The sequence below is a fragment of the Bufo bufo genome, chromosome 10 (genome assembly GCF_905171765.1).
Source record: "Bufo bufo chromosome 10, aBufBuf1.1, whole genome shotgun sequence".
Classification (NCBI taxonomy): Eukaryota; Metazoa; Chordata; class Amphibia; order Anura; family Bufonidae; genus Bufo; species Bufo bufo.
This window is the reverse complement of record NC_053398.1, coordinates 36543168-36557432: the sequence shown is the minus strand read 5'-3', so window position 1 is coordinate 36557432 and position 14265 is coordinate 36543168. Positions and strand designations below refer to the sequence as shown.

Below are 14265 nucleotides of genomic sequence, written 5' to 3'. Positions count from 1 at the left end.
GGAGGAGAGGAGACAGGTCCTCTGAAGGAGATCTACCAGAATACACAGGTCAGAGCACTCCTAGAGTGGTGGGTTGGGAATTGGGATGATTTGTATGCACCCACCTTTCTTTTCCTGTGTGTAGAGATGATTGTTTTTGTTTTCCTGCATTTTCTGTCTTCTCCTCTGTGTGATGGCTGATGACCAAAAACCGCTTTTCACATGGCCATTATTTTAGAAAAAATACTCACTTTTCACCAGTGCTACTATTTCAGCACCAAGCTCCCTTCTCCTCCGCTTAGTCCCCACAGACCGGAAGTGAGTCATGCCATCTACATGCACATCACCACTGCCAGCCAATCTGTTGCCTCAAAGGTGACAGTCGTCATGTGCCGAGCATGCACAAATCACTGCTGAGGCCATTGATTGGCCAGTAGTGGTGGCATGCATGTAGATGGCATAACACACTTCCGGTCCAGAGAGGAAGAGAGCTCGAAGCACCAAAGCACCAGTGACAGGTGAGCCCTTTTTTTCACCCCTGTAGCCTGTCTGGACATATGAAAAGAGGTTCCTGGCCTTGGAGAACCTCTTTCAACTCACCTTATACTGCAATTTTCACTAATACACAAAACCATATGCAAGCTCGGAATGTTGTTGATATTTATGTGGAAGGTAATTTATTTACAAAGTAGGTCTCCACATGGCTGTTGACATGCTACTTGCTTTGCATTCATATATTTGTATATGGGACTGAGAATATGGATGACTTAAAGGCTATGTACACCTATGGGGCAATTTTTTAAATTATTGCATGGTACTCATTTTGAGTTAAAAATATTTTTTTTTATTGTTTTATATTAAAAAACATGGCATCCTTTTTTCTGTACAGAGCTGAGTTGCTCTAGTAGAACCCTTTAGATTTTCTGTCTTTTCCGTCAGACCAGGAGCAGACTGACTCCTTATCTCTGCTCTCTGACATTATAAACACTCATTATAGCTCAGTTCTTATGTTACTGATAAGAATGTGGCTTAAATAATTGTCTATGACCTCTCAGTAGTTTAGAGATAAGGTGTATTAGATGACCCGGGAAAGTACCATTCACACAGCTAGAAAAACTGTTAACTCTTTGTGACAGAACAGCTCAATATTTTTAATAAAGGCAAACTGAAAAAAAAAGATTTTTAGCCAAAAATGAGTAACATGCATAAAAAAAATGCCTCAGAAAATATACATAGCCTTTAAACACATTCTGTCAATACCAGGCTCCTCATGGGTGTGGACATCTCAATTTGTAGCCCCCTGCTAGGCCTACCTAACTATTAGTGTTTCCCCTTAAAATGGTATTTTGACCATAAATATTTCAAGTACAGCTTACTCAGTCACATTCATGCTCCTGCAAGACTAAAACATAATACGGCAAACAACTTTTTGGTTCCCATTTACTTTGTTTGTACAACAAGGGACACAAGACCCCTATTACTGTGATTATGTGGTCACAATGGTCAGACCCCAAAGTCCTTATATGGTACTCACAAAATTTTGTATACATTACCTGCAACTGATCTGCTCCAAATGAGACCAGAAGGTGGCATCCTCATCTAGACCGTATGAGATCTCTTGTAGCAGTGCCCCTTTATCTGGTCATGTCCTGGACCCACTGAAGTCTCCTCTGGTGGAGACATGTTGTTCCTACTCTGTTTCCCTGCTATACTTCTGCCTTACCGAAGCATTTCACCTGTGCAAGGTTGAATCATACTTTCAGTCGTCCAACGCATGTCAGACTATAGCATTTTAGTGTATTTCCGATAACGTACTATTTTGGATGCAGTCTTTCTGATGGAAGCAGATCACGTGCATTCTGTAGGGTTAAAGCAATCTGAACATATAATGGAAAACAGGTGGCCGCGAAAATTTCTATTCTTCTCACTTTTTTAGATTTTTTTTGTCAATTAACCTTTTTTTGCACTATAATTATTTCTTGCAAGATGCTGCCAGTGGCAAAATATGATAATTAAGAACAGATTTAAAACTCATCTTCCGGAATTTATTCAGAAATTTGAGTAAATAGACTGGCAGGATTTTAGATTGACAAGGTCATTTTGGATTTTTTTTTCAGATTCTATGTAATCATTTTTTGCAAAGCCAAACATTTAATTTTTAAATAGCTTGACACAGTAAGGGCTCAGGCACATGACTGTAGCTTGTTTTGTGGTCCGCAAATTACGGATACTGGCCATGTGTGTTCCGGAACGTCCTGCCCTCCATTGAACTGTCCTATCCTTGCCCATAAAACAGTCAAGAATAGTACATGTTCTATTTTTTGTGGGGCTACAGAACAGATATACGGATGCGGAAAGCACACCCCTGTGCTGTCAGCATCTTTTGCGGTCCCACTGAAATGAATGGGTACGCATCCGATCCGCAAAAAATGCTCCCCAAAACCATGGTCGTGTGCATGAGCCCTAATAGCTGACCTAATACAGAGCACACAACTGTACATAATATTATATAATAAGTACCTATAACGTCTTTAACGAAGAACCAATCCATCACTTGTGTAGCACAAGAATACAATATCTAAATAGAAAAAAACGGAGCCATTATATATCCCCATAAAAAATTATTTATTAAATGTTAATTAAAAAGTAAAAATAAATACAAGAAACTTCAGGATCTCAAATATAAATGCCAATCCTTTCCAACAATAAGGTGCACTTACTTAAAAATGAGTCTGTGTTGTTACATACTACAATGGAGTGCACTGTCACTTTAAATAGTCAAAACTAACCATGCAGAAAATGCGGTCTACAAATGATGCAGTTTTTGCGACTTTTTAAATACCTAAGCAACAATATTTTTCCGGACAGCCTTGTTGCCCCGCTTCCGACACTTGGGAGTGTTGAAGGAGTGACGGGGGCCCCAACAAATTTACCCCTGGAAACTGGTGTAAAAGAGGAGTGAAAACTACTCCAACAATCAGTACGGTACGCCTCACCATATATTAGCCGAATCCTCCAGCAGCGCAGAGGGCAAACAAAGATTGGCGTAAATGACCCCCACAGAGTTCCTGTGGCTCTATGGAGTTATAGGAACTACATGTATATGGTACCTCCTTAGGGTGCCACATTCTGGGATATTTATAGAAGAACAGCTCTGTACTAGCGTCTGATGGGGCACGTCGCGATTTTTTTCTTTTGTATTTTATATTTAAAATCCTTTATTCGCTTCCTAATAAAATCACAGGCAAACGGAGGCAAAGTATGAATTTATGACGGGGATAGGGAGAGAGCTGCAGCAGAAAGCACACAGCTCCTGAGCTGTGATAGGAAGAATGCTGCAGCCAAAAGGACACACCCCCTGTGCTGCAATAGGAGGATAGCAGTAGCAGAAAGCACACGGCTCCTGAGCTGTGATAGGAAGAATGCTGCAGCCAAAAGGACACACCCCCTGTGCTGCAATAGGAGGATAGCAGTAGCAGAAAGCACACGGCTTCTGAGCTGTTATAGGAAGAATGCTGCAGCCAAAAGGACACACCCCCAGTGCTGCAATAGGAGGATAGCAGCAGCAGAAAGCACACGGCTTCTGAGCTGTTATAGGAAGAATGCTGCAGCAGAAAGGGAAAGCACACTGAGCTGCCTGCTTGAAATAAATCTAGGAGAACAATTGGAGCAATGAATGGGGAGATCTCTGGATTCATGTGAGGTACAGGGCTGATTCTAGCTTTGTCAGAAAGAGAATGTCATGTACTATTTAATGTCTGATTTTAATTACTTTACTTCACTCATGGAATAACCCCTTTAAGTAAAACTTCTTTTATTGTACTGGTTGATTACAGAGACATTGTAGTAAAATCCTGGTATGTGACACCGTTTTGTCACTTGCTGCTTATCTATTCTTATCGGTAGGCGATGTGGCAATGTGATAGGGCATTTACTGCTAGCCTAATGATGGCATTAGGCCAGCTAATAGTAAATGCCATCTGTCAGGAAGATAGACTTCCAAAGCTGTTCCTACAATGTGTGCTGTCATATATCAAATATGTCAAATATGTTGCTTTGGAGTCTGAATAGCGCCGCCTTTTTTCATAGGTTGTCTCTGGAATTGCACCACAGCCTAAGGCCTCTTTCACACGGGCGTGTGCGCCCCTTTGCCGTATTGCGGACCGCATTTGAGGATCCGCAATACACGGGTGCCGTTCCGTTGGCATTGCGCATCACAGATGCGGGCCCATTCACTTCAATGGGTCCGCAAATCTGGAGATGCGGAATGGTGCGAAACGGAAGCATGGAACGGAACCCTACGGAAGCACTATGGAGTGCTTCCTTGGGGTTTCGTCCCGTACTTCCGTTCCGCAAAAAGCTAGAACATGTCCTATCTTTTTGTGGAACGGCTGAATCGCGGACACATTCAAGTGAATGGGTCCGCGATCTGCTGGGGCTGCCCCACGGACTGTGCTTGTGCATTGCAGCCCGCATTTTGCGGCCCGCAGCATGACCACGGGGGCGGACACACCCGTGTGAAAGAGGCCTATGGCCTCATGCACACAACCGCTCGGTTTTTTTCGCTCCACAAACCGCGGATCCGCAAAAAACGGAAGCCGCCCGTGTGCCTTCCGCAATTTGCGTAACGGAACGGGCGGCCCATTGTAGTAATGCCTATTCTTGCCCCAAACATATTAAAGCAGATTAAAATTAAACCTTTATTGTATCATTCATATTAAAAGTAGTGATAATGAAAGTGCGTGAAAAGATTCAAAATAGCAAGCCTAGATGCGTTTTCTTTGAAAGTGCAGCTAGGGATGACAGGTGTGCACAACCTGTACAATCCCTGTACTGCTGCTTGTAGTACTAGTCTGCTATACAAATTCAGTTCACTTCACTGACTTGATTGTTGAATAAAGCCTCATTCACACATACGTGGATTTTCACGGACCACGATCTGTGAAAACCCGTCCTGCTGAGTGCACGAGTGCGCTTCATGCCGCCGCTGCACTACAGTAATACACTCGTATATATCCTACGAGTGTAATTACTGTACAGCGGCGGCGCGAAGCGCACAGCGTCATGGCAACCAATGTGTGTGTGAATGAGGCCTCAAGTCAGTGAAGTGAACTGAATTTGTATAGGAGACTAGTACTACAAGCAGAGACTAGTGCACACCTGTCATCCCTAGCTGTACTTTCAAAGAAAACGCATCTAGGCTTTCTATATTTAATCTTTTTTTTACGCACTTTCATTATCACTACTTTTAATATGAATGATGCAATAAAGGTTTCATTTTAATGTACTTTAATATGTTTGAGGCAGGTTGGGCATAGTAGCCTAATGGCAGATATTTAAAAAGTATCTCTTGTGAGTTGCGCCCTCCCTAAGCAGGGTCTTTTTTTGTCGTTCCATTTCATGGTTGCCCATTATATCAGGTTATAGTGCCAGAGGGCATGGCAGCTTGGTCCAGTATCACACATTGCGTTGCGATCTGTTTGCTTTACATTTGGTACCAAGCAATGCTTTAGCGATAAGTTCCTTAATCTAATATTATTATGAAAAAAACCTTATTTATCTTTCTGAGCTATCAGATTTTATGGAGTAGCTGCCTCGGAGATCTCAAATGTCTCTCCATCGCAGTTTTTAGACCACATATAATATTCATAGATAGCATTGATTCACAAGCCACAAGGTCCCAGTCTTTACCTTACCTGAAATGTGTAGGTACAGTATAACCATCGAGTATGCATGAACCAAGGGCTCAACTATAGGGGGTGCAGAGGGTGAAGTCACATTGGTGTCCGTATACTTATAGATTTTTGTAAGCGTATAAGGCCCTACGTTTTGCACTGCAAGAAAATGTCATACCGGTGGTTTGGTGGGCATGGCCACTGCAAGACTTGGCCCATTTCACACTCCAATGCTGTCCTTGCCCACTGGCGTGTCCCTTTTTCCATCCCATCTCAAGGCACAGCTGCCGGAGTAGTACTGCTCCATCCACCTCACACTGGCTGCGACTTACTTTTCTTGCCAGCACTGCCTCAATTTGTCTCTAAGGTGGGCTAGATTCCATTCTGACTTTCCGTGCTTGATTTCTGCCTGTTTACTGGATTTGACCCTCAGTTGCCTGACCTGATCTCTGCTTGACTCCCACATTGACCCCTTGCTGTCTGCTGCAACTTTTGGACTGATAATTGGATTGAAAAATCACTGTCTGCCTTGACCATGGCTCTTTCTTTGACTATGTTTTTGCCTGTTCCCTCAGTGGTACGCCTCGGTGTATCTTGACCAAAGTAGGTCAGCTGTCACCGAAAAGATATTACTCCTAGAGGTAGCGGCCTGGTGGTTCCCCTGTAGCAGAGTCTAGATCCCTGTTAAAGGAAGAAAACCAGAGGGGGGCACTTGTCTTTAGAAGTAGCCCCCAAGCCAATTCTGTTCAGGGATGCAGTGGGTCAACACCTGCTTTGTGACCTAAAATATTCCTTCGAGAAAACTGGTAATTTCATATTTAGAAAAGAGGATTCTACTAAATTCTTAATTTTTAAATAACACTTCTGGTAAGGTAAGCATATTCCCTAAAGTCATGAAAAAATGAATCAGCCGCAGAAACAATTCACATCCACAGCCTCCCTCACAGATCCTTGGGGTGCTAGAACTGTGCTAAACATTCAGTCGTCTAAGAGAGAATCAAACCCTCTGTTCTCTTTCCCAGGCCCCATTAAAACCTGCTCTCTCCTGCCAGGCGCATTCGGAGAGGATTTAATAATTCATAAGTAAAACTATATATAAAGCAAGTTAGTCAGAAAGACGTCATAGCTGCCTGGTGCATCCGAGTTACATCTGTTTGATAATTTGTGTGAAATCTTTCTAGTCTGTTCCTGGGCGATATGTCGACTCCTGACAATGGTGATTATGATAGGAAATTCTCTGCACAAATCTGGCTTTGTGCATCTTTCATGGTTTGGGACTGCACTGTGTGGGCTAATCTGTTTGTCTCAAAAGTCACAGATATAAGTTTATTACTTGTTTAACACCCTCTTGCTATGTGTTATAATAGCATTGGCCATGTACCGTAGTCAGTGTTATTCCTGAAACCACCCTTTGCTAGGGGTCCATTAGCTGAACACTTGGCGTGGTACACAATAGCATTGTATGGTATAGTGTAATATACAATATGCGGTGTAGTGCAATACAGATGGAATGATTTGCCATGGCGTAGTACGGTATAGTTTATTATAGTATGGTAAGGGATATTACTGTACAGTATGGTGTGATACAATATATTATAATATACTAGTATAGTGTGCCATAGTATAGAATTAATTCAGTACAGTATAATATTTCCCTGCTGTATCAGCAATGTTATGGCAGTTTTCACTGTACACGACTACCAGGACCTTTTTTTATTATATTGTCTACCTGCGCTGACCTGTTTATTGGGTTAAACATTCACACTGTGACTGCGGGTCCATATCAATATATCAATACAATACTAAGATGACAATAGTACCGGATAAAAAATATCTCCTTACTTGATACAATAGTTTGGTCAATTCACTTGCCGCTACTGTAATCCCTTGGGGAGCTTGTTCGGTGATCCCAGAGCTACTGTATACCGTACGAGGTGTCTTCAGCTTCTACCTGTAGTGAATCAGCCCCGGCCAGTGGCTCGTGCGGACCAGTACGAGGTGTCTTCAGCTTCTACCTGTAGTGAATCGGCCCCGGCCAGTGGCTCGTGCGGACCAGTACGAGGTGTCTTCAGCTTCTACCTGTAGTGAATGGGCCCCGGCCAGTGGCTCGTGCGGACCAGTACGAGGTGTCTTCAGCTTCTACCTGTAGTGAATCGGCCCCGGCCAGTGGCTCGTGCGGACCAGTACGAGGTGTCTTCAGCTTCTACCTGTAGTGAATGGGCCCCGGCCAGTGGCTAGTGCGGACCAGTACGAGGTGTCTTCAGCTTCTACCTGTAGTGAATCGGCCCCGGCCAGTGGCTCGTGCGGACCAATACGAGGTGTCTTCAGCTTCTACCTGTAGTGAATCGGCCCCGGCCAGTGGCTCGTGAGGACCAGTACGAGGTGTCTTCAGCTTCTACCTGTAGTGAATCGGGCCCCGGCCAGTGGCTCGTGCGGACCAGTACGAGGTGTCTTCAGCTTCTACCTGTAGTGAATCGGCCCCGGCCAGTGGCTCGTGCGGACCAGTACGAGGTGTCTTCAGCTTCTACCTGTAGTGAATCGGCCCCGGCCAGTGGCTCGTGCGGACAAGTACGAGGTGTCTTCAGCTTCTACTCGTAGTGAATCGGCCCCAGTCAGTGGCTCGTGCGGACATGGGGATGCTAATAGGTTTTCCTGAGGAGATCTTCGGTGTGACGTCACACGTGCCCCTGCGGTTGCCTACAGGATGTTTTTTTATTCCTGTAGGCAACCATAGAGGCACGTGTGACGTCACACCGAAGATCTCCTCAGGAAAACCAGTTAGCTTCCCCACGTGCGCGCGAGCCGCCAGCCGGGGCCGATTTACTATGGGTAGAAGCTGAAGACACCTCATAATATACTTTATTAAAATACATTAAAAAAGGATAATACAGATAGTGTTATTATGGCATTAGGGACATTTTAACAAAAATTGAATCAAAACTTTAGTTACCCTTTAAAGCAGGCTTTTTATTTTGGGTAACAGGCAGGTACCCTAATTTAATACCCAGCAGTGACCGTTCATAGTGCAAGTTTAAATCCTAGTCTGCTCCTTTCTATCTCTATTCGCATCAGTATTCAAGAAGGAATGCAGGTGTACTTGTATATATAATACAACAAATTCAAGTTACTTCTGACTAGTTGGAGTATTGCTTCGAATGCAATCTATAATAGAGGTAAAGGATCAGAGACAGCAAGTAATCATGGCGACCCCATAGCAAATCTACTCAGTTGTGTCACAGAAGAGGAATTACACAAACAGCGTATACAATAAGAAAAAAACGTCACATGCAGGCATTATCGTCTCCTAGTACAGGGATATTGCAAGGGTACGGCCACACGGTCCGGGTTGTGCAGTCAGTTATAAAACCCAAAGCCAGGAGTGAATTCAAAAAACAGAAGTGGTATCTGTCCTTTATACTTTCTCTCATTTCATGGTCCACTCCTGTTTCTGGCTTCTAAAACGGCATCAGAAAACCTGACAGTGTGGCTGTACCCCAATAATGTCATAGCACAAGGAGAATGCAAAAAAGCAGTGTTGCAGAGAAGGGATGATCCACACAGCAGACATAGCTGAGTGACTCTTCAGTGAAATGCAAGATGGGGCCACATTCAATTTTCTACCATAACTGCACCTTATATTTCAGAGGAAATAGTTCTTGGGTCCCATAGCAGCTGCTTTGACTGCTACTCAGGTAATTACATCCCCATGCTAGATATTGTAGTTATTAGAAGGAAAACAAAGAACTCTGGCAAGAAGGTACAATGTTCCTTGCCATTTCCTCCTTCCTCTACCAGATTGTCACAGTCTCTACCATGACAGGGGTCAGAAGATCTAAGAGACTGGCTACACGTGATGTGATCTGACAGCCTCTTTGGTTTCACTTGTTTCTGTGTTGTTGCTGGTTATGACCACACCTCTTGTCTCAGGTGTAGCTTAAGTGGTCATTCCAACTCCTCTATTTAGTCTGGTCTCACCCATCATGTTATGTGGTTGATAGCTCCTTTCTGGCTGTGGAAGTGCTGGTGTTTGGTCTGCGTACTTCGGAGTTAAGTGTCTTTTTTCTATTTCTAGTTTGTTGTATTCCCCTATGTTTTGGTACTAGGCATGAGGGAGTATCCTGTTCCTTCAGCTGGGAAGGAACAGGTCATCTTTTGTCCTGACACTATTTCCAGGGCCTTTTAGGGTCAGATAGGGCTCTAGGTTCCAGCGTATGAACATTCCTACCATCGAGGTCTGTTCATACTGATAGTAGTCAGGGCTCAGTTTAGGGATTTACTAGGTGGTGATCTTTCCCCTTTCCCTTGTTTCCAGGCCTAGTACCTTTTCCGTTTTCCTCCTGTGTTCGGTGTGGAGTTTACCACCCACACCACGCCTGACACAGTTCCCTTTGCCAAGCTTACCTGACTTTTCAAAAAACATTTGGATAATGGCTGTGCCTCTTTGTATAATCATAACTATGAAAGAACAGATGTGTTTTTGGGCTTCTGTAAAGTCTTTTTCAGCCATATTATTCTCTGTTTCAGCCGCACGGCTAGATGCATTTCACTCAGAAGCAGGGGAAGTCTCCCTTCTGCCCACACTGTACTGCTGTGACGTCCTTTCCCTTGCTTCCCACTATGTTTTTTTTTCATATCCAGAGCTAACAGAACAGATAATGATGGGGAAATCACACTAACAGACGGATCTTGCATGACAACTGTCAGTGGACTTCAAATTAGGTGGAAGTGGGACACCTAGTGGCCATGACTTTACAGCTTTTTTCAGGTGGACGCAGGCATATTTTTTAAATGAAGTGATTAAAAAATTTGCTAGTTACACCATTCTCTATTAAATGAAATGAAATTGTGTGAAAGTACAGGGACTTCTCCCCATTCTTTGTTATATAAATCATAAATAAACTTTCCTTGAAACCCAAACTCCACTCCTTACTAAGTCACCTTTTTCTATTGGCTGTCAGGGTCTGGACGTGCCACCAGCCGATGATCATGGAGCCGTGGAGGCATCACCCATTGCCAGTAATACATGAAAGTTAGTAGCAGACAAAACTCTTCATTTCTATGGCGTACTCTACAGAACCTGCTCTTTTCTGCTATTTCACCAGACAAGTAAAACAAATGCCTTCTTTATATTCTGGGAGACTCCGAGGCTGAAGAGAAAACTCTCCTGAAATTGTAAGCAAAAAAGGTCATATCCAGCTAGTACTAAAAACTGATGGTCAGAGAAAGGAGACATCAAGCATTCCCTACTTCCCTCTTCAAATCATTATATGCCCAATTTACTTCGAAGCACCGGATACAGAGAGAGACAAATAAAATCTTTACTGTGATCCTACTACCTTCTACCTAAAAGCCACCTGAGATGGCTTATAATATTTTTGAATGCTCAACTTCGCTTTTTGTTTTTTGCTCTTGATGAGTTATGAATAGAACGCTTAGTAAACATCTCGTGATGTGCACTTATGGACTGACTATAATAATAAAGTATTGATTATTATAACAAGTGCTGATGCCGTTATAGACTTAAATTATCTTTAAGAGCAGCAAATTGATATTGGAGGCATCTTGTAATGCACTGTGTATTACTGCTCTTTATCAGTCATTAGTTTGTTAAAGAGGGCCTGTTGACTTTCCTGATATATCTGATTTAGTAACTACTTGCGTTCCCCATGTAATAACAATTCTGGATCATCTATTCTTATGAGTCTATGATGCGCTATCCCTTTATTATTCCTGCTAGAAATTATGAATGAATTATTAACAGTTTGCAGTGAAGGTCCAGATGAGTGTTCCAAGTTGGGGACATGTCCTTGCATGAGATCACTGCATGAAAATACAGTGATCTTCTTCACCGACGAGCAGGCAATTGTCGGGAAGAAACACTTCCTTTCTGACAATTGCCTGCAAAATCTTTTAATGTAATACAGCCCTAAGTCCTGAAGGGAATTTATGGTGGAACGATTTCAAGGATGCTTACATCTTGCAGAGCTTTGTAGATGATAAACATGAGTGGTGTGTCCTTGGACATGAGGTCTCAGAACTGAGGGTGAAGGACTGGTTGTCAATAGAAGACCACTGATTCTCAATTAGCTGTTATTGGGGACATTTCCAGTGGTGGAGTCCTTCTTCTGTTTCTGTGTATCTTCCTTGTCTGATATCACTTTGAGTTCTCTAACTTGAAAAATAACTTACCTTGTAATGAACTTTGGTCAAATACTATATTAATGTAGCTTTACATCTCCGCTAAGGTAATCCAGTAGTCTTTTCTAGCAGAGGAACAAACTACCATTGTTACTGTATCCGGCATAGCTGTACATCACCGGATCCCAATTTACTATAATGGGATCCAGCAGCTTTCCAGCCTAAATGCCAGCTTTCTTCCAGAAAAATACAGCTTCATGCAGTTGTATTTTTCTGGCAGAAAGCCAGCATTTAAATATAAAGCTGTTGCATCCTATTATAGTGAATGGGGACCCAGTAGAGCAATGGGGTTCCTGCTTGTTCTTGGGGCATTTTCCCTTCAGTTTTGTCTTCAGCAAGTGAAATGCATGCTCCATCGGATTCAGGTCAGGTGATTGACTTGGCCATTGCATAACATTCCACTTGTTTCCCTTAAAAACTCTTTGGTCTCTTTTGCAGTATGCTTTGGGTCATTGTCCATCTGCACTGTGAAGCGCCGTCCAATGAGTTCTGAAGCATTTGGCTAAATATGAGCAGATAATATTGCCCGAAACACTTCAGAATTCATCATGCTGCTTTTGTCAGCAGTCACATTATCAATAAATACAAGAGAACCAGTTCCATTGGCAGCCATACATGCCCACGCCATGACACTACCACCACCATGCTTCACTAATGAGGTGGTATGCTGAGGATCATTAGCAGTTCCTTTCCTTATCCATACTCTTCTCTTCCCATCACTCTAGTACAAGTTGATCTTGGTCTCATCTGTCCATAGGATGTTGTTCCAGAACTGTGAAGGCTTTTTTAGATGTCGTTTGTCAAACTCTAATCTGGCCTTCCTGTTTTTGAGGCTCACCATTGGTGGTGAACCATCTGTATTCACTCTGGTGAAGTCTTCTCTTGATTGTTGACTTTGACACACATACACCTAACTCCTGGAGAGTGTTCTTGATCTGGCCAACTGTTGTGAACAGTGTTTTCTTAACCAGGGAGAGAATTCTTTGGTCATCCACCACAGTTGTTTTCCGTGGTCTTCCGGGTCTTTTGGTGTTGCTGAGCTCACCGATGCGTTCCTTTTTTTTAAGAATGTTCCAAACAGTTGTTTTGGCCACGCCTAATGTTTTTGCTATCTCTCTGATGGGTTTGTTTTGTTGTTTTAGCCTAATGATGGCTTGCTTCACTGATAGTGACAGCTCTTTGGATCTCATCTTGAGAGTTGACAGCAACAGATTCCAAATGCAAATAGCACACTTGAACTGAACTCTGGACCTTTTATCTGCTCATTGTAATTGGGATAATGAGGGAATAACAGACACCTGGCCATGGAACAGCCAGGAAGCCAATTGTCCCATTACTTTTGGTCCCTTAACAAGTGGGAGGCACATATTCAAACTGTTGTAATTCCTACATCGTTCACCTGATTTGGATGTTAATACCCTCAAATTACATCTGACAGTCTGCAGTTAAATCGCATCTTGTTTGTTTCATTTCAAATCCATTGTGGTGGTGTATAGAGCCAAAAATGTTAGAATTGTATTGATGTCCCAATATTTATGGACCTGACTGTATATATTGAATAAATACAAGTAAGCCAATGATGTGCTCCATATTTCCTAGAAACTTGTAGACTCCAAAATCTACCGACACAAGATACTTTACTTCTTCTAGGATCTATTCAGACATATAACTTGTAGACTACTTTTTGATAATGCTCCAACATTCAGTCACCTGGTGGGGCATCAAAACTTTTACCTGCAGCTTATTCTGCCAAGAGTTTATTGGGTTAATCATGGTTGTAAGTAGAGATGAATGATTCGATTCTAAATGAATCAAATTTGTCTCAAATTTCCCATAAATTTGGATTCCAGCCAGATTGAATCTTTTCTGATTCAATTTGGACAAATCACTCAAAATAGTGGTTACTATATTACCGGTCAGAAGACTGAGAAGAAGGCATCTCTCACCAAAAAGGGACAATTTGTGAGCCATGTTTTAATTTAAAATTGAACAGGCTCTTTGTTACCACCAACCACCGTCCGTTTACCCATAATGCTGTCTTGATGTTAAAGAGCATGAGTGTCACAGTGTAGGGGGAGGGGAGGAACACCAGAATGATAACAGAAGGAAAATGACCAGGAACTAGGCCTCAAGGCTAGGGAAAGGGAAACAATAACCCCTAAGGAAATCATAAACCTAGCCCTGTCAGTATGAATAGACCCTGAAGGTGGGAATATTCATACACCGTAAACCTAGGCCCTAGTTACCCTGAAAATCCCTAGGATTAGTGACAGGGTCTTAGACTACTGGTTCCTTCCCAGATGAACGAACCAGCGTCTCCGTGAGGCCTAGTAAATAATTAAAAAATGGGAGCAACAAAATACCAAGAGAAGTACACTTATCTTCAATAGAAAATGGATGAGCAGGAACTCAG

At 42.7% G+C, this 14265-nt stretch overlaps 1 protein-coding gene across 2 annotated transcripts in view; it reads left to right on the top strand.

Moving 5' to 3' along the window:
* SYT7 (synaptotagmin 7) overlaps positions 1-14265 on the top strand; it is a 384370-nt gene that overhangs the window by 212180 nt on the left and 157925 nt on the right. The gene's annotated exons all lie outside the window — the stretch shown is intronic.